This window comes from Scyliorhinus torazame, chromosome 9 (genome assembly GCF_047496885.1).
Source record: "Scyliorhinus torazame isolate Kashiwa2021f chromosome 9, sScyTor2.1, whole genome shotgun sequence".
Classification (NCBI taxonomy): domain Eukaryota; kingdom Metazoa; phylum Chordata; class Chondrichthyes; order Carcharhiniformes; family Scyliorhinidae; genus Scyliorhinus; species Scyliorhinus torazame.
In genome coordinates, this window is record NC_092715.1 from 111,286,897 (window position 1) to 111,309,505 (window position 22,609).

Consider the following 22,609-nt stretch of genomic DNA (forward strand, 5'->3'; position numbering starts at 1 on the left):
CTAACAGCACAGTGGGGTACCTACACCTCAAGGACTGCTGCGGTTCAAGAAGGCAACTTCCCACCACCTTCTGAAGGGCAACTGGGGACTGGCAATGAATGCTGGTCTAGCCTGCAACACCCACATCCTGTAAATGAATTTTTTTTTAAAATGTTTACCTGGATGAGCGCAGCTCCAGCAGCTCAACACAATCCAGGACTGAGCAACCTGCTTGGTTGGCACCCCATTCACCACTTTCACCATCACTCGCTCCACTAGTAACAGTGACAGCAATGTGTACCACCTGTAACATGCACAGCAGCATTCTCTATGTTACTTTGACAGAACCTTCCAAACCTGTGACCTTTACCACCTAGAAGGGCAAGGGTCATAGATCCATGTGAACGCCATCACCTGCAAGATCTCCAAGCCACTTACCATGCTGACTTGGAGCTATGGTCCTTCACTGTTGCTAGATCAAAATCCTGGAACTCCCTCCCTAACAGTACTGTGGGTGTACCTCGGCCATATGTACAGCAGCTGTTCAAAAGTAACCCACCACCACTTTCTAGAGTGCAATTAGGAATGGACAATAAATGCTGGCCCAGCCAGCGATCCTCATGTCCCTTGGATAAATACATTTTTAAAAAGCAACTTACAAATATGAATGACCCTCTGAGAGAAGAAATTCCATCTTGTTTCCGTCTTAAATAGGCAAGGGACTGGTTTAGCACAGTGGGCTAAGCAGCTGACTTGTAATGCAGACCAATGCCAGCAGCGCAGGTTCAATTCCCAGACTGGCCTCCCCGAACAGGCGACGCAATGTGGCGACTAGGGGCTTTTCACAGTAACTTCATTGAAGCCTACTTGTAACAATAAGGGATTATTATTAACTGTCCCCTGATTTTAGATCCCCCCACAGAGGAAAGCATCCTTTCAGCATCTTCCCTGTCAAGTCCTCTTCAGAATCCTCAATGTTTTGATAAGATCACCTCTCATTCTTGTAAATTCGAATGAGTGTCATGGCATCACTGAGACCACCTAGTTCCATCTCTTTAACATCACCCACCTTTGTCCTTGCCTCTTCTTCTGCTGATACCCTCATCCATGCTTTTGTTACCTCTATACTTGACTATTTTATCGCACTCCTGGCTGACCTGCCATATTCTGCCCTCTGTGAACTTGAGATCATCCAAAAATCTGCAGTTCATGTTCTAATTTGTACCAAACGCTGTTCATCCATAAACCCTGCTCTCGGTGGCTTCCATTGGCCCCATTCCAGCAGTGCCTCAATTTTAAAGTTCGCTTCCTTGTTTCCAAATTTCTCTGAAGCATCGCTCCTTCCTATCTCTATAATCACCTCCAATTGCACAACATTCCAAGATACCTGCACTCCGCCATACCTGGTCTCTTGAATTTCCCCAATTTTGATGGCTCCGCCTTTGATGGCTGTGCCTTTAGTTGCCTGTGCCATCAGCGCTGAACTTTTTTCCCTAAAGGGTACAAACAGTGCTGAAAAACTGATCAAACTATGCTTTGTTGGCTAACACATCATAAGATTACTCCCAAGTAGAAGTAGTTCTCTGTCTGGTGAGCTGTTTGATGGTAAATAGACAAGGCATTCAGGTAAACCAGTGAATGGTCATTTGTGCATATACCAACTGATCCATTGTTCCTCAAACCCGAGATCATTGGGGCAAAAGTGTACATATCAGTTTGATTTATTCTATTCCTTAGAATAAAGACAAATAAAAGCAGTTGGGATATTTCCTAGTTCTGAAATCACAAACCAAAGGAAAGTGTCCTGTAAGTTAGAATTTTTGTTCTAATGTTGAGGAGTTCCTTGGAGTCAGGCCCGGTGATTCCAGCATGCGGGCAAAGGCTGCCGAGTGTGAAGGCTGTTTGGGTGGGAAGCCTGCCTCTGTGCTCTGCCACTGTGTTCATCGTTTCTTTTTGAAGTGCAACATAAAACAGTCGTCCAGCCCTCACCTACCGCACCCCCGCATACATACACCCATGCTCTATCCATGCCCACCAATGCCCCCAACTCATCCCCTTGCTCCCTCATTACTTCCATGCCATACAATGTCCCTTTTCCCAACCTGATTGACCCTTGTGCCCTCCATGTTACTTCATGACCCCCATCAACCACCTATAGCTTCTCATGCCCTCCATGCCACCTGATTCCACCACCCCTCCTCCCCCATTCACATCCTATAATGAATGTAGGAATTTCAGATGTATTGTGTTATATGTAATTGGTGCAATAAAGGTTAACCGCCTGGGATAATGTGTGACTGCTGAAGTCATGTTTTTTAAAATCCTGGGGCGAGATTCTCCGACCCCCCGCCAGGTCGGAGAATCGCCGGGGGCTGGCGTGAATCCCACCCCCGCCGGTTGCCAAATTCTCCGGCACCGGATATTCGGCGGGTGCGGGAATCGCGCTGCGCCGGTGGGTGGGCCCCCCCCCGCGATTCTCCAGCCCGGATGGGCCAAAGTCCCGCCGCTAAAATGCCTGTCCCACCGGCATAGATTAAACCACCTACCTTACCGGCGGGACAAGGCGGCATGGGCGGGCTCCGAGGTCCTGGGGGGGCGCAGGGCGATCTGGCCACGGGGGTGCCCCCACGGAGGCCTGGCCCGCGATCGGGGCCCACCGATCCGCGGGTGGGCCTGTGCCATGGGGGCACTCTTTCCCTTCCGCCTTCGCTACGGTCTCCACCATGGCGGAGGCGGAAGAGACTCCCTCCACTGCGCATGCACGGGAATGCCGTCAGCGGCCGCTAATGCTCCCGCGCATGCGCCGCCCGGCACCAAAGGCCTTTCCCGCCAGCTGGCGGGGCGGAAATTCATCCGGCGCCAGCCTAGCCCCTTAAGGCTGGGGCTCGGCCCCCAAAGATGCGGAGCATTCCGCACCTTTGGGGCGGCGCGATGCCCGACTGATTTGCGCCGTTTGGGCGCCAGTCGGCGGACATCGCACCGATACCGGAGAATTTCACCCCAAGTCTGAAATGCAGCTCAGCATTTTGGTGCCAGATGTGCAATTAAAGTATGGTAAAAGTTTGGGCTAATGCACTTTCATTTATATTAGTAGGGTTCCCTGGACAGTAGTTAATTCGAGACATTGTGTTCAGCTTAGCAAGAGGATGTAGTTAACGGGACTATCCAGGAGTTGAAGTAGTTAGGTGCTGAGGTGGAAGGTGAGCTGAAAACGTTTCTCAAGAAATATAGCCAGAGATTCTGCATTATTCTGACAGGGTGTCACTCTCTTTCTTGCAAACAATCAGAAAGTCTATCTTTTTCAAGTGAAATGTCCATGTCAGCTCAGTACAGCAAGCATTTCTGAGTGCTAACTGCATTTAAAAATGAATTGGGACCTGAGATGGTTTTGTTGTTTGAGTAGAAATAAAAACAGCAGTTAAGGGATTTGTGTTCCTGAATTGCTTAGCATTTTTAAGGGGTAATTGCAGCATATTTTCTTTTGTGATGTTAAAGATGTTTTAATACCTTGTCAGTAATAAAGTTTGTATTAATATAGCATAACGCTATTTTGTGTGAAATAATAATAATGATCGTTTATTGTCACAAGTAGGCTTCAATGAAGTTACTGTGAAAAGCCCCTAGTTGCCACATTCCAGTGCCTGTTCGGGGAGGCTGGTACGGGAATTGAATCGCGCTGCTGGTCTTGTTCTGCATTACAAACCAGCTGTTTAGTCCACTGTGTAAATCACTCCTGGAGTGAGGTATCCTTTCCTTACAGTTATACAAAATTAAAATAAAATACTGGGGTTTCTGTCCAGTATCCTAGCCACTGTTGGGGTCTGGTCCAGGATCGTAATAAGTTGTTTGGTCCCAATGATCAAGGAAATAATATCAGGACATTTGAAAAGTCAAAACACTATCCATCAGAGTCAGCATGGTTTTATGAAGGGCAAATCATGTTTGACTAATTTGTTAGATTTCTTCGAAGATGTAACAAGCAAAGTGGATAATGGGGATCCTGTAGATGTAGTGTATGTGGACTTTCAGAAGGTGTTTGATTAAGGTGCCGCAAAGAAGGTTAATTTACAAGGTTAGATCACATGATATTAGGAGTAATTTATGAGCTTGGATAGAAGACTGGCTGATGGACAGGAGGCAGAGAGTTAGGATAAATATGTATTTTTCTAGAGAGCAAGAGTTATCTAATGGGGTGCCACAGGGTTTGATCCTTGGGCCCCAGCTATTTACAATCTGGAAACGACTTGGATACAGGGATAGAAAGTTCTTTGGCCAAATTTGCAGATGACACAAAAATAGGTGGGACAGTTGCAAATGGATATAGATAGGTTAGGAGAGTGGGCCAAAATGTGGCAGATGGAGTTTAACATGGATAGGTGTGAGGTCATGCATTTTGGTCAGAAAACTGGGAAGGCAACTTACTATCTAAATGAGGAGAGACTTCAGGGTGCTCTGTTTCAGAGCAATCTGGGGGTCCTCATTCATGAGTCACAGAAAGCTAGCATGCAGATAATAAAGACAGTGAATGGAATGTTGGCATTTATAGCTAAAGGAAAAGAGTATAAATTTAAGGAAGTGTTGTTGCAACTATACAAGGCATTGGTGAGACCGCACCTGTAGTATTGTGTACAGTTTAGGTCACCTTATTTGAGGAAACATGTAGTGGCATTGGAGGCAGTTCAGAGGAGGTTCACTGAGTAGGTTCCAGAGATGAGGGGTTGTCATAAGAGGGAGATCAAATTGTGGTATGCAAGATGATAAAAGGTATGGATAAAGTAGACATGGAGTCGATGCTTCCTCTTGTGAGGCATTATAGAATGAGAGGTTCTTGTCTTAGGGTAAGAGATAGCAAATTTAAAACAGAGTTGAGGAGAAACTACTTCTCCCAAAGGGTTATGAATCTGGTGAATTTGCGTCCTCAAAGTGCGGTGGATGTTGGGACAGTGAGTAATTTAAGGAGGAATTAGACAGATTTTTAATAGGTAATGGGTTGCAGGGTTATGGAGAACGGCAGGATGGTGGAATTAAGGCCAGGATACGATCAGCCATGATCGAATGGCGGAGCAGGCTTTATGGGCCAAATGGCCTAATTCTGCTCCTCTATCTTAAGAATTTATGAACTTATGGCTTTCACACAAACTTAATGCCATCCCATACCAATCCTATCTCCCACCCACCACCCGTTTCCCTCAGCCAACCATGCCAACTCACCCATTTTCCACCATGGGAAGACCTCAGAAACCCTGATGAAATTAACTAAAATAAAGTTCCAAGTGTCCAATTCAGGCTTTATTTAAAATAAAACGCTCATTCACAATAATCCAATGACAACATTTATATTCTTCCAAATACAAAATTCTTGATAAGAACAAACATTTTGTCCAAGTGCATAATCTCTTATAAAATCAAGAATTGGAAGTCATATTCCCACTTAAATGAGCCTGGAGCTGTCAATAAAACTCTAAAATAAGGCATCCTGCTGTGTTAATGGAAGTTTGTCAACTCAGTGATGCAACACTAATCCAGTAATGATAATCCTCAAATTTATGTTAACAGATAGGGTGAAATAGCAAGCAATGATCTTTTCTGAACAGTCCAGAAATTTTTTAAATTTTAAATGTTTTGACAGCCTGATATTTGCATTTGACTGTTCATTTTGACAATTTGACATTTACCTTTTAAAGCTAATTTTGACATTTTTGACAGTTCCAATGAATACAACAGTTAATAAGTTGATGCACTCTTTACATAGGCATGACATTAACATTCCCAATGGACACATTACCTTTCACAAAGGGCAACTGACTGCCCCCCAAATTGCACCTGACCTTCACCAAAGGGCATCTCACCTCCCCTAAAGGCATCCTGGGACCATATTCAAAAGGACACCCCACCTGTTCCAACCAGATCTAATCTGCATATATCTTGTTTCACACACCTGGGTCAACATAATCAGACATGATTGGAGCCAACTGCCTCCATGAAACATACATGTGCAAATCCTTCCCCCAGGAAATTGCATTGTAGGGTAGCAGGACTTCCAGATTTCAGCCTCTTCCTCAACTTTCAAAAGTATGTAGATGGTCGCTGTCATTGTAAATCTCCAGGCCTATGAATCCATCTGATAGATTGTCTTATCGCAATAGGACAATGCTGAGAGGGATTTTCAGATTGGATGAATGATTAGGTCCATTGGGGAGCTGAACGATTGCTTTGTGATGTATATGAGGCCCTGTCTTGCTGTTCTACTGTCCTTGCAAAATACATTTGTGCATGATTGCTGACAGTTTTCACAATGTCAGAGACAGTTATTCTTCTGCCACCACTGCTGAAGGCACCAGCTAGCCAGACTTCAGCAGAAACATTCTCAAGACATCGAGGTGACAATGCTGTTTCAGAACACAAACACTCACCTAAAGATATATGTTTATACACGAGATCTTCAGCGACCCCAGCAATGAAGAAATAAGCTCCTGCCAGAGAACAAGTTTGCCATCTGTTCTGAATGCTTTCTCATGAACTGACCTGTGTGGACAATCTCCAACTATTTGGAAAGTCCAGGAGCTAGAAGCAAAGCCACAAATTATGTTGTCATTCAAATAGAGGCAAATATTAGAAGGGCAAAATTGAGATGAATTCTCTAGAATAAGGGTTTGCCTTTAACTTGTAATATGCTAATGAGACATGAGAAATCTTGCTCTCTCTTGTTCAGTGTCATGGTAAAGATGGAAACATAGTAAGAGATGATCCAATACAATTAACATTTTCCCCACCTCAGCAGACTCTGTAAATATTCCATGTTAGCACCATGAGACGAAGAATATTATATGGTGGCAGCAAGTGAAAAACAAGAATAGAAAAGTGTCTGCATTACCCGAAAGCTTCAACCAGCTTGCTGGTCCCAATCAAACAGAAACATCATTGAACTGGTGCCAAAGATTAACCAGATATTCCACTGCATTGGGCCTTGCTATGAAGCTGAGCAGTGAACAGGCCAGTATGCTATTATACATGATGGGTAGCTGTGCGGATTATATCCTAGTCAGGCAAGGAATCAAAAAAGACAAAGCTATGCACAATGAAGTATTATAAACACTTAATGCCTACTTCAATCTGCAAAAGAATACCATTGTCGAGCTGGCTAGCTTTAACAAGCATACCCAATGAAAAGGGATAAGTATTGATACACTTATCAACAACCTGTATAGACTGGCAGAGAATATTCCAGCATAAAAGACAGAATTATTGCCAGAATCCTGAACGAAGCATTGTCTGATTACCTGCAGTTGGTGGATCTTAACAAAGGCAATTCAACTGAGTAGACAAGCTGATTTCAGGAAGCTAAATCGAACAGTGATTTGGGGTGACCGGGAGGACCATCCCCCAAAACGACTGACTCTGGAATATGTTAAATTTGGAAGCGGAGAGGTGTCCACATGAAATCAGGCGAGGCCAGTGGAGCATCTCTCAACCATCCCAGCTAAGGGAGATCACTTCATGTGAGTGCGGAAGCGGCTGCATTTTCGCAACCTCCGGCTTTGCTCATCTTCCAATCTTTATTTTTATTCTTGTGCATATCATATTTTACTTACAGATATTTTGCATCTTTTTTCAGATCACATGGTTTTCACTATGTACCAAGATTTGTTGGTCAATGTTTCAGCCCTTTTGAGTTGATACAATATGCTTTATTTCTTGTTGATTCATGGTGGCTGGTGGAAGTTGGGATGGGGCCTGGTCTTTGGTGGTGCAGCTGCCTTTGAGAGGTTTCCCACTATGACGATATGGTGCACACCGACAGATGATGGCTTCTGGCAATGAAGGTGATCTGTCTGATAGTCTTAGCTCTGCAGTGCAGGGCATTAAAGCCCAATTTCAAGAATTGCGAGGCGTCTTTATTATGAAAATGAAATGAATGAAAATCGCTTATTGTCACAAGTAGGCTTCAAATGAAGTTACTGTGAAAAGCCCCTAGTCGCCACATTCCGGCGCCTGTTCGGGGAGGCTGTTACGGGAATATTATGAAGGCGGTGACAGCATATGAGAAGGTTCTTGCAGCAGACAGAGCACTATCTCTGGTGGAGACCCACCTCCGCATGGTTGAGTTCTCATTGCATGGCCTGCCATCCGTCCTGAGGAATTTGGGTAAGGATGAGGGGGAGCTGGTGAGGAGCCCGGCTATGTCTGGTGTCTCCGGTAAGGTTTTGGAGATTTTCCCAGCCAAGTTTGAGAACTGGCTGCCATGTCTTGGGAATCTCGATCTGGAGGCCGGGCAGCTTGGATTCGATGGAGCACATTTAATTATTTCTCTGAGGCCTGGGGTTGGTTTGGACTACCAATCCCTGGTTTAATGTGGACCTGTTCCTGTTGTTGGTCGAGAGGGTTTGGGTTTGCCTGAGTTGTCCCATCCACTGCTGGAGCCTAGGTAGTTGACAGCTTTCCTTTTCAGATCCTGCTTTATCCTGGATGGTTACTTCCTTCGATGCCAGTGGAGTGGTCTTTATCCTGCCTCATTTATCGATTGTTATCCTGGACTTTACTTCCTGATAATCATGTTGTTGTCTGTTAACGTTTACAATTTATTTGTTTACAGGGAGGTAAATATTTCAGGTATGATGCCCTGCACTGTTGGTTATTCTGATTTTATAAGGTTTCATCGTGGTAGGCTGAATATTGATTTTGAGATTTGTGCAGTTTCTTTATCCTAATATGTCCTTGGGGGGGGGGGAGGGTGAGCAGAGTTGGAGTGCAGGAAGGGTAGGAGGTGCGGGTGTTAAGGTTAGATTTGTACACGCTACATTCGAGGAAGGTCCCCAAGAATCAGAGTTATATATTTTTTAATTATTTTGGGCTGTGCCTTTTTCTTCTTCAGGCCCAAACAGACTGTACATTACCCTGATGAGGAATGGGGTTTGTTAGACTCCCCTTTACGGGGCAGGGAGTTGGTCATTTCCCCTGATATGGGTGTCCCTCTTTGACTGTTTAACTGCTGTCAGAACTCGTGTGAGTGAGGTCAGTCTGAAAACCCTTTATTTGGTGGTAGGTGATGTGTCCAGTGGGGTGGTTGTTCCCGGGAGGGGTTCTTTTGTCTCTTCTCCTGTTGGGGCGTGAGGTTTCCTGTGTACTGGATGGTTTGGGGGGAAGGAGAGGTGTTGTGTCCTGTACGGGACCAACTTCTGAGGGGTGTAGGGACTGCTGAGTCACAGGAGTCCTTGCAGCTAGTTCTCCAACCTTTACTTTCTTTGTGATGGTGGTGGGCTAGGCCAGGTTTGTCATCGCAGTCAGTATCCCGTTGCTCCTTGTATAGGGGTACCTCTCTTGAGGGTGTCCAGGGAGAGTATGATGTGGGTACATCCACTTTCAGAGAGGCGAAGATTGGGGAACGGTCCTAAGGTTGTGTCCAGTAGTTATCCTTCTTTCTTTTCATCTTGGAAGTTGGCAGAGGCCTACTGAGCAGTCAGTTGGCTGGTTCTTGTCTCGTCCTATTATCTTGTGAGGGTTTTGTGGGTCCGAGGGGTTAGTTCTGACAATTCTTGTTCTTCTTCTTCATTTTTCTTCTGACTTTGAGAGGTTTTGGGACATCGCTTCTACTTCTCTCTTCATGTTGGTGCCTGTCAGGGCTGGCCCTGGTGGTGGTGGATGATGAGCCTTCGTGTCATAGACACTCAGATGCGGATCTACGTTGGCTTTTGTATGACCTAATCCTTTCTTCTTTTCAATGGTCCTGGTTGTGGCAGGGAGAAGGGAGGGGGTGTGGGTTGTGGTGTGGGTTGGGTCTCCCTCCCAGGGTGCTCCCCAGTTTGGGGGTCGCTCTGGCAGCCCACCTGCCCTGGAGTTGGCTTCCCCCTGCTTTACGAATGGGGCCAGTTTATATTTCTTTTGGTTCTGGGCCCCACAATATCCTGTTATCCTTTTGAGGGCAGTACTGGTGCTGGTGATCCAGAGATCTGTTTTGTCGTTTGATCTGGGCCTGAGAGATGGAATTATGGAAGTTCAGATTCTTGCTCTTGGCTATTGTTCTTGCTCTCTTTTTACTTCTTTCAAGGGGCACCCTAGGCTGAATATTAGAGTTTGGTTAGTGCCCGATGCTCTTTTCGTCTTTTTTTTTTGTCCATTTTACTGTCTCAAAAGCATAGGATGGCTACCTGTCCCGGTCTGGATTTGGAGAAGTGTTTAAATTGCACTGTAAAAGCTAGTTGATTTCCTCTTAAGTTTTGAGGTATTGTTTTTTTCTGTAATTTTGTTTTGTAGCTATGGGTGAGATATAGGTCTACAATGTTGCCTGGATCCTGTTTGGGTGTAGAAAGGTCATTTACCTGTGGAAGGAACATGTTGGGGATTTTGTCCCTGATTCATCCGGCCTTATTTGTTCCCAATTATGTCATGGCTATTGTCTTATGCTGTACCTGCTGTACATTGATATCGATAACTGTCTTTCTGCTTTTGTTTGTTTGAGGCAGATGTTTTGTAAAAAATTGAAAATTCCATCAAACAGACATTTAAAGAATAACCATCTCAGCTAACTGTAATCGGTGCGGCGGGAAAAATCACTGGCAAGAAATGACTCTGCCAAAGAAGCTGAATGCCATCTTTGTGGGGAAAAGGGTCACTTTCAGGCTGTGTGTCACAGCAAGAAATCTGCACAGACTGTACAGATAAGCAAAAAGAGAAGCCTTACATTTGTGGAAGATCCATGATGTAAGTTGGAAAATTAGTCATGAAGCACGAATTCCATAATGATAGTCCTCAGGCTTATGTTAGCAGAGAGAGTGAAATATCAAACACTGATTTTCTTTAAACTCCACATGTTTTCAAATTTAAAGCGCAGCAGAGTTAAATCCTTTGACAGCTTTGACAGTTCCAATCAGTTTTCACAATTCTTTAATGGCTTTGACAGTGCTTTGATGTTATTTGACAGCTTGGAAGTTATTTTTTTTAAAAAGAACGTCCAAGGTTTTGACAGTTCTTTGACACTTTGGGAGTTCTCTGACAGCTTGACAGTTGACATCTTTGGTGGTTCTTTGATAACTTGACAGTTCAAAAGAGTTTTGCATTTTCTCCACACATTCATATCTACTTACAACAATCCCAAGAGACATGTGGCCTACCCCAAAGGGCTACCTTACCTCTCCCAAGGAGTACCTTACCTCTACCAAAGGGCAGATGACTTCTCCCAAAGGAGTCAAGGGACATATTAAAAGGGGTACCTTTTCTCTCCAAAATGGTATCCCATCTATCCAAAGGAATCCACAAGGTTCAGAGCTGCTCCTACCAGGTCTAATCTGCACACTTAATTTTTCAGGTAGCTACCACACCAAAATCACACATGAATGGGGGCAGCTTCCGATTTATAAAGATAGTTATCTTTGGGAACTAAGGATGTGCTATTTAGAACCTGATCCCGTTGTCTGACCTGCAAAAATGTGGAAGCCAGGTTCAGGTACCGAACTGCTAAATTCGGGCCTCTGCCAGCATTTCCAAAATTCAGGCTCTTGTCTTTAATTACTGTATTTTCAGTTTCTGACTTACCTTTTCTAGTTTTTCAATGTTTATTTTTTGCCAATATTCTAGACAAGTCAATTTCATTTTCAAATCTTTCTCCCTGCCTTTTTTCCTGTTAGTGGCTTTTCTCTACAGTGCTTGTGCTGCACCATCTTCACAGCTTCCTGCGGCTTAGTGAGTGGAATAAGCAGTGTTTGGAACAGCTCCAATGACCTGCCGAGGTAAAGAATTAGGTCGGTACTGCCATCAGCTGTTGGAATGGCTCAGAACGCTTCTCATTTCATCCACTAACAGACTGGCATCCCTGGGGTCTTGTAGCTGCTGCCTGCAGAGAAGAGCTGGTGGAAAAGAAAACTTCCAAATCATTATGTGTTCGCCAAAAGATATAACACGCAGTTTAATGTCGCTCAGAACAGAAGGTGTTTATTTGGGGTTAGAGGCAGCTTGCACTGGTCAGCAATTTACGAATTTCTTGCTGAGCATATTGATTTTCACATAGATCTCTCTTTTGGAAAAGCAGCCATTGCCTGACATCCAGTTACCATAAGAAATAGATCTGTGTAGCTCTAGCTTCCTGTTAAAAACAGGCACAATTGCAGTACTTGAAGGCAAAATCGTAAGGGGTATGTTGTGACGGGTCAGGTGCAGTTTGGCAGTGCAGTCCATTTCAGCATGCTGCACCATGGAGTGGGAGGTTATCTCTATGGGGAGGTGGTGGTGTAGTGGTATTGTCACTGGGCTAGTAAACCAGAGACCCAGCTCAGGGGACCCAGGTTCAAATCCCGCCAGTGCAGATAGTAAAATTAGGGGCGGCTCGGTAGTACAGTGGTTAGCACAGTTGCTTCACAGCGCCCGGGTCCCAGGTTCGATTCCCGCTTAGGTCACTGTCTGTGCGAAGTCTGCACGTTCTCCCCGTGAGTGCGTGGGTTTCCTCCGGGTGCTCAGGTTTTCTCCCACAGTTCAAAGATGTGCTGGTTAGGTGGATTGAACATGCTAAATTGCCCTTGGTGTCCCAAAAGGTTTAGGTGGGGTTACTGGGTTATGGGAATAGGGTGGAGGTGTGGGCTTAGGTAGGGTGCCCTTTCCAAAGGCCAATGCAGTCTCGATGGGCTGAATGGACTCCTTCTGCACTGTAAATTCTATGAAATCTATGTTATGAGTTTACACTTGTGATATCTAACATCAGCTATCCTGTCACACAGAAGCACCAAGAGGAGGCTAGAACAGCTTGAAGTGGGAAACTGGAGGCAAAATTTGTACCTCTTACCACAGGCCACTTTCCTGAACCGTGTGCGGAGTGGATGGAAAGCTGCAGCCTCATTGGCCTGGGGCTCATGTCCGTAGCAAATGCACAAGGGACGTCAATCCCGCCTGCATACTCTGCGAATTGTAAAGAGGTTAGCCATTGAGTTGAAATACTGCAGACAAGGCACTTAACACATAAATGTTAGCCAAAGTGCACAAAATCCCCAAGTGACCAGATAAGAACATTTACATAATAAATACTTCACAGCCGGAAGAACCAGAGGGGAGATAATGACAAATAGCTTTAAGCAATGAGTTGAGTTATGATCTGGAATGAATTGCCTGATGGGGAAGCAGATTCAATAATAAATTTCAAAAGGGAATTGGATAAATACTTGAAAATGAAAAAGTACAGAGATGTTGGGAAAAACAGTGAAGGGGGATTAATTAGACAACGCCACCAAGAGGCACCATTTGATGAATGGAATTATATCACTTTGAAAACACAGTATACTGCTCAGGGAGGCCCAAAGTTGGAACAGAGACACTCTCAGACATGCGTACTCACACTCTCTCACACACACACTCTCAGACATAAGTACTCACACTCTCTCACACACACACTCTCAGACATACGTACTCACACTCTCTCACACACACACTCTCAGACATACGTACTCACACTCTCTCACACACACTCTCTCAGACATACGCACTCACACTCTCTCACACACACACACTCGCAGACATACGTATTCACACTCACACACACACTCTCAGACATACGCACTCGCAGACATACAAACTCACACTCTCACACACACTCTCAGACATACGCACTCGCACTCTCTCACACACACACTCTCAGACATACGCACTCGCACTCTCTCACACACACATTCTCAGACATACGTACTCACACTCTCTCACACACACACACTCTCAGACATATGTACTCACACTCACACCCACACTCTCAGACATACGCACTCACACTCTCTCACACACACACACTCGCAGACATACAAACTCACACTCACACACACACTCTCAGACATACGCACTCACACTCTCTCACACACACACACTCGCAGACATACAAACTCACACTCTCACACACACTCTCAGACATACGCACTCACACTCTCTCACACACACACACTCGCAGACATACAAACTCACACTCTCACACACACTCTCAGACATACGCACTCGCACTCTCTCACACACACACTCTCAGACATACGTACTCACACTCTCTCACACACACACACTCTCAGACATATGTACTCACACTCACACACACACTCTCAGACATACACACTCACACTCTCTCACACACACACACTCGCAGACATACAAACTCACACTCACACACACACTCTCAGACATACGCACTCACACTCTCTCACACACACACACTCGCAGACATACAAACTCACACTCTCACACACACTCTCAGACATATGTACTCACACTCTCTCACGCACACACACTCTCAGACATACATACTCACACTCTCTCACACACACTCTCAGACATAAGTACTCACACTCTCACACACACTCTCAGACATACGCACTCACACTCGCACACACACACACTCTCAGACATACATACTCACACTCTCACACACACACACTCTCAGACATACATACTCACACTCTCTCACGCACACACACTCTCAGACATACATACTCACACTCTCTCACACACACTCTCAGACATAAGTACTCACACTCTCACACACACTCTCAGACATACGCACTCACACTCGCACACACACACACTCTCAGACATACATACTCACACTCTCTCACACACACTCTCAGGCATATGTACTCACACTCTCTCACGCACACACACTCTCAGACATACATACTCACACTCTCTCACACACACTCTCAGACATAAGTACTCACACTCTCACACACACTCTCAGACATACGCACTCACACTCGCACACACACACACTCTCAGACATACAAACCCACACTCTCACACACACTCTCAGGCATATGTACTCACACTCTCTCACGCACACACACTCTTAGACATACGCACTCACACTCTCACACACACACAGTCTCAGACATATGCACTCACGCTCTCTCACACACACACACTCTCAGACATAAGTACTTGCACTCTCTCACACACACACTCTCAGACAGACCCACTCACACTCTTTCTCACACACACTCTCAGACATACGCACTCACACTCGCACACACACACACTCTCAGACATACAAACCCACACTCTCACACACACTCTCAGGCATATGTACTCACACTCTCTCACGCACACACACTCTTAGACATACGCACTCACACTCTCACACACACACAGTCTCAGACATATGCACTCACGCTCTCTCACACACACACACTCTCAGACATAAGTACTTGCACTCTCTCACACACACACTCTCAGACATACCCACTCACACTCTTTCTCACACACACTCTCAGACATACGCACTCACACTCTGTCACACACACACACTCTCAGATATATGCACTCACACTCTCTCACTCACAAACACTCTCACACACAGGGGAATGTATATTAGGGGACAAAGAAATAGCTGAGCAACTAAACACTTACTTGGGTTCTGTCTTCACAAATGACGACACAAATTAGATGCCAGAAATGTTGAGGAATGCAGGGTTTAGTGAGAGAGAGGAACTGAAGGAGATCAATATTAGTAGAAATGAAATGAAATGAAATGAAAATTGCTTATTGCCACAAGTAGGCATCAAATGAAGTTACTGTGAAAAGCCCCTAGTCGCCACATTCTGGCGTCTGTTCGGGGAGGCTGGTACGGGAATTGAACCGTGCTGCTAGAAATGCTGTTGGGGAAATTGATGGAATTGAAGGCTGATAAATCCCCAGGGCCTGATGATCTACATCCCAGAGTACTTAAGGAAGTGGCTCCAGAAATAGTGCATGCATTGGAGGTCATCTTCCAGGATTCTGTAGAATCTGCAACAGTTCCTGCAGATTGGAGGGTAGCTAATGTAGCTACACTATTTGAAAAGGGAGGTAGTGAGAAAATTGAATTATAGACGGGACGAGGTAGGCAGCTGGTTGCCTCCATCTCAGATATGCATCCTGGGGAAACACCTAGACGTAGTGGTAGAGCAAGGAAGGCCAGGTACATTGAGGATCACTGAGGACACCGGGGAGGGGGGACGGGGTGGGGGGTAGGTGGGTGGGGAGGCTGCATTCACCCAATCTCCAGCCGTGGACATGTCCCCGGAGCGTGTCTCATCCCCTGGGTGTTCGGATGTTGAGTATGTGGTGTTGCTTCCCGCAGTGTTCAAGTACAGTGTCAAGGTGTGATTGGGATGCTAGGCAATGACTCCCACATGCTACATGACTTGCCCACCCACGGAAATCCACTTGGCATGTGTGAAGTGCTCACTTAACCACCATTGCCAATTTCTTATCAGCAATAGCCTTCAGCCGCGCAGGCAGAGGCCTCAGCAGTCGATGGGGATATGGGTGATCAGTGGGGCAGACGGGCAGGGATAGGTGTTTCCCCAGGAACGGGTAATCATGATCCATGGTTGGCAAGGTGGTGGCATGAACGGTTGCCCCCTGGTTGCCCCCCCTCCAGTGCCTCCCCTCTACCCCCCACCCATGGCGGCCCACCCCTGCGGAGGGTCCTCCACCCCAGCCAAGGGTCCTCCACCTCCCGTCGAGCACTGGGGTGGCAAACCCAGCACCCCCGGTCTCTTTGCCTGTGAGCAAAGATGGCTGCTCACCTGTTCAGCTCCCCACAGAAGCCCTTCCACAGAAGTCAGGTTCATGTTTTTTAAAAGGAGTACTAATCAAAGCCAGTGTGAACACTTGCTGGGGAGGCCGCTGAATGACGGGAGGCCGTTGGATATAAGGTCATTCTTATTAATTGTATGGAAATGGGGCTTAAGTGGTGATAATTGGCTTCTCTCCATATTACAGGAGATCCTGATTTCGCTTACGGGAGCAGGCTGGTTGCATCGCAAACTGTTTGGCATCTGGTGCGGATCTTGTTTTTGGTCTCTCCTGCTATCCACCAGCCTCATTACGCTTGAGCGAGAGCGCAACGAGGCCGGAGAATTGCACCCATACTCTTTCATAAAGGCACACTCTCTTTGAGAAGGTGACCAAACAGGTGGATGAGGGTAAAGCAGTTGATGTGGTGCATATGGATTTCAGTAAAGCGTTTGATAAGGTTCCCCACAGTAGGCTACTGCAGAAAATACAGAGGCCTGGGTTCAGGGTGATTTAGCAGCTTGGATCAGAAATTGGATAGCTGGAAGAAGACAAAGGGTGGTGGTTGATGGGAAATGTTCGGACTGGAGTCCAGTTACTAGTGGTGTACCACAAGGATCTGTTTTGGGGCCACTGCTGTTTGTCATTTTTCTTCATGACCTGGAGGAGGGCGTAGAAGGGTGGGTGAGTAAATTTGCAGATGACAGTAAAGTCGGTGGAATTGTGGACAGTGCGGAAGGATGTTACAAGTTACAGAGGGACATAGATAAGCTGCAGCGCTGGGCTGAGAGGTGGCAAATGGAGTTTAATGCAGAAAAGTGTGAGGTGATTCATTTTGGAAGGAATAACAGGAAGACAGAGTACTGGGCTAATGGTAAGATTCTTGGCAGTGTGGATGAGCAGAGAGATCTCGGTGTCCATGTACATAGATCCCTGAAAGTTGCCACCCAGGTTGAGAGGGTTGTTAAGAAGGTGTACGGTGTGTTGGGTTTTATTGGTAGAGGGATTGAGTTTCGGAGCCATGAGGTCATGTTGCAGCTGTACAAAACTCTGGTGCGGCCGCATTTGGAGTATTGCGTGCAATTCTGGTCGCCGCATTATAGGAAGGATGTGGAAGCATTGGAAAGGATGCAGAGGAGATTTACCAGAATGTTGCCTGGTATGGAGTGAAGATCCTATGAGGAAAGGCTGAGGGACTTGAGGCTGTTTTCGTTAGAGAGAAGAAGGTTAAGAGGTGACTTAATTGAAGCATACAAGATGATCAGAGGATTGGATAGGGTGGACAGTGAGAGCCTTTTTCCTCAGATAGTGATGTCTAGCACGAGGGGACATAGCTTTAAATTGAGGGGAGATAGATATAGGACAGATGTCAGAGGTAGGTTCTTTACTCAGAGAGTAGTAAGGGCGTGGAATGCCCTGCCTGCAACAGTAGTGGACTCGCCAACACTAAGCGCATTCAAATGGTCATTGGATAGACATATGGACGATAAGGGAATAGTGTAGATGGGCTTTAGAGTGGTTTCACAGGTCGGCGCAACATCGAGAGCCGAAGGGCCTGTACTGCGCTGTAATGTTCTATGTTCTTCTCTACCCACACTCTCTCATACGCACTCACTCTCTCACATACACTCACTCTCTCACGCACACACAAACTCACTCACACTTAATTACTCATTCACTCACACACACACTCACTCACACACACTCTCGCACACTCATATCCTCTCTCCAATACACATACAACCACACACACTCACTCACACACTCACTCTGTCACAAAAAAACTGACATGCACACACAAATATCCCCACACACTCACAAATACCCCCACACACACTCATTCTCCCATTCACTCACATACTCGCACACTTATTCACACTTAGTTACACATTCACTCACACCACACACATTCACACATGCATTCACATACATGCACACACTCAATCACTCACTCACTTACACACATACTCTCATCCACACATACACACACATGCATGCACATACATGCACACAGACACCCCCACTCACACACTCACTAACTTGCTTACTCATACACACACTCACTAACACTTAGTCAATTCACTCACTTACACCACACACACTCATTCATTCACTCACTCACACACACTCACTCAGACACACACACTCATACACACATACTCACTCCTGCACACATACATACACACACACCCACACAAACTCATTCATACACATAATCACACACACTCACTCGCTCACACACTCACTCGGACACATACACACACACATACATATGCAAACTCACACACACATATTCACCCTCACACACCCACACAAACTCACTCACACACACACATACTCACACTCACTCACTCAAATACACACACACATACCCACACAAACTCACTCACACACACACTCTTTCACACATAATCACACACATACACATACTCACACACCCACACATGCACATGCCTACTCACTCATGTACACACACTCAGTCACTCACACACACATGCGCACACACTCACTCACATATACACTCACTCCCATACATATACTCACACACTCACACATGCACACACCCATTCACTCATATGCACACAGACTCACACACACACTCACACAAACTCAGTCACACACATGCACATACACACACACTCGCTCACATACACACACTCACACGCATATCACTCTCAGACATTAACGCTCACTGAGACACACACTCACTCACACATGCACTCACACTCACTCACATGCATACACTGCCCTTGCTGCCTACCACCCCTGCATCCTCCTCCCATAACCACAACCCACAACCCCCATCCTGCCCTCAATCAACTGTGGGCTGTTTCCCAAGGTAATTATTGGCCTCTCACTGGGTGCAATGCCAGTTGCTGCTACCAGTCCTACTGGCGCTGCCAGCAATGGACAGCTGCCAGCTTCGAATTGGTCATCAGCTCTGGCGGGGGGGGGGGGGGGTTCCCACACCGGAAGTTCCTGATCCTGTGGAAGGCCCACTTCTGGCCATTTAATAATACTGGCTCTGAACAAGACTCATTCAAACTGGAAACAGTAACTCTGTTTCTCTCTCCATAGAGGCAGAATGGTAGCACAGTGGTTAGCACTGTTGCTCCACAGCTCCAGGGTCCCAGGTTCGATTCCCGGCTTAGGTCACTGTCTGTGTGGCGTCTGCACGCTCCCCCCATCTCTGCGTGGGTTTCCTCTGGGTGCTCCAGTTTCCTCCCACAAGTCCCGAAAGACGTGCTGTCAGGTGAATTGGATATTCTGACTTCTCCCTCAGTGTACCTGAACAGGCGCCGGAATGTGGCGACTCGGAGATTTTCACAGTAACTTCATTGCAGTGTTAATGTAAGCCTACATGTGACAATAAAGATTATTATTATTATAGATGCTGCCATGCTGAGCTTATCCAGCATTTTCTGTTTTCATTTCAGATTTCCAGCATCTGCAGTATTTTGGCTTTTATGGCCTTCCCCAAAGGAGTTGACGTGAGACTTTCACTAGGTGAGACTTGTCACCTGCATTCAATGTCTTCAGTAAATAATTTCTGTTGCACACATTCGTTAAATATGATGTTTCCTTCCCTATGGAAATAGATCAAAATGCCAATGATGAAAAAACAGGAGCTGATCCAGGGCTCCATCATCAGTTTATTATTGGGTTACATTTTCTACCACTTTACGTCACCAAGAGGTTTTTTTTAGTGTAATGGCTGCCATTCTGAAGCACCATAAAATGACAATTCGATGAATATTATCCAATCTGTTTTTAGGCTGATATTGTTTGAATATTGCCTTGGATAATTTTCTTTCTTTATGTGGTGTCATTGAATTTTCAACATTGTACCTGATCCACTGCAAGAGGCAGATGTGACCTTTGTTTAACATCCCATTCTCAGAGCAGCTCCTCCAATATGCTGCATGTTCTCTGAACCACAAAGTACCAGCCACAATGATTATTTTTTTAAGCAACGGAATTGATGTCCCTGCCCATTTGTGTGAAATTGAATTAATATGCACAGTACGTCCTCCAGAAGAACCGTATCAAGTGCAGAGATTGTGAGGAACATCTGCAATGTTTGCAGATGTACATAAATTGAAATGTTTGGGGGTTATGCAAAAAACTGGAATGCTCCTGACTAATAATGAAAATATTGACGCATGTCTTTGAAACTCACTCATCTGTGTTTTGTGTTTTTAATATTCTACGAGCGATGGAGGTATTTATATCAAATGTATCAGTGCTTATGTCACATTCACTTTTCCCCTGTTTTAATAGAACTTAAAATTGATCTGAGTTAGTTACTGCAATTGTAAACACAGCCACCTATTTGAATTGCCTATTATTCATTTTCTCAAGAATTTGTGATATGTACAGTTGGGCAAACGGTAGAATCATTGCTCTAAGTTGTACAATGTATGGATATCAGCAGCATCATCACCAACAGGATGCAGAAAGTAGATTTAGAATTGTTATGCTGGCCACACAACACCAGCACATATTGCCCTTTGACACCAAAAGCATATTTATTTAGCTCCGTTGACACAATAGCAATTATGCAAATACGTTCAAATGTCAATCCAATACATTTTTTATAAACTTTTTATTGATCGGTGAAATGATCTGTGTTAAAGTTGCTGCCCTGGGGAACAGTGAAATTGTTTGACTAAGAAATGTGTGCAAACTGTACGGTTCAGATGGTGCGTGCGCAGGCTCTCAGCAGCAAGCCTGTGCTTAACAAGTGACTAAGTTATTCAGGATCAATTCTTGAGTACAAGGTTAGGTTTCAGGACAACAGATTACATATTCAAAGATCTGCTTGATAAACACTTGCAAATAACCTAATGCAAAAATAGAAGAAATGTAACCTTCTGGGGAAGAAAGAGAAATCTGTTGAGCTAAACCCATTTACTCACTTTATTCCATTTTCAGCAGTCACTGAATTGGATGTTGCAAGAAAAGAGGATCATTAATTTTCCTCAACTCAGGGTGAAAGAGTGCCAAAAGATATCACATCCAGCTGAATACACAACTAGAAATGTGCCCTTGTATCTTAGAAACATGATATTTTCCTGTTGTTTGTGAGTGTGGCAATCAGTGCACAGCAGAATTTACTGTTTTCAGATGTAGATCTCTCTGAATAAAGATTATTTGGAGAAGGGATAATGGGAAACTATATTTCTTCATACTCCTTTATTTCCTGTTTAGTTTTCTTATTTATTCAACCATTTTGCAATGAGATAATGGCCATCATGTCTGAATGTGTGATTGACTAATTCATACTGGCCCTTCGTGTTTCTGCGCAGCATTGTGATTAATATTGATATCTCTGTTACTAATAATATGTCTAGATATTTGTTGCATCTGAATGCATGGATTAATCCCCACTCTACATACTTGGTTACTTTGGAGAATCAGGGTGAACAGGTTATTAATTGTCCAAGTATTTGGTGGAAGCATAATTCTACACATTGAACCATGAATGGTGATCACATGGTAAATAGTCAACTGCACAAGTATCCAATTATTACTGAATAATTTTTTAATAACAAGTTGACATTATAGCTGGGGCATCATTGTTACGGATCGGAATCACAAGTAGAGGAAACATTATAATGGAAACAAATGAGAGATGATGGAATATGAAAGATACTTACATAAAATCAGGAAAGCCAAGAGGACAGCCAATAATTGATTACTATTCATATGTTATGATGTGGAGATGCCGGCGTTGGACTGGGGTGAGCACAGTATGAAGTCTTACAACACCAGGTTAAAGTCCAACAGGTTTGTTTCGATGTCACTAGCTTTCGGAGCGCTGCTCCTTCCTCAGGTGAATCCTGAGGAAGGATCCTTCCTCACCTGAGGAAGGAGCAGCGCTCCGAAAGCTAGTGACATCGAAACAAACCTGTTGGACTTTAACCTGGTGTTGTAAGACTTCGTACTGTATTCATATGTTGTCCAGCGTTTTAATGCTGCTTGTCTATCTGTACTGATTTTTCTTTGGTGTAATCAGTCAAATTGTCCACTAGTTGGTTACTTTTCTGAGATTCTGGATGCAACTGTCAAACACTGTGTAATGGAGCCAGAAACACAGGCAGGTGGACACGTCATCCAG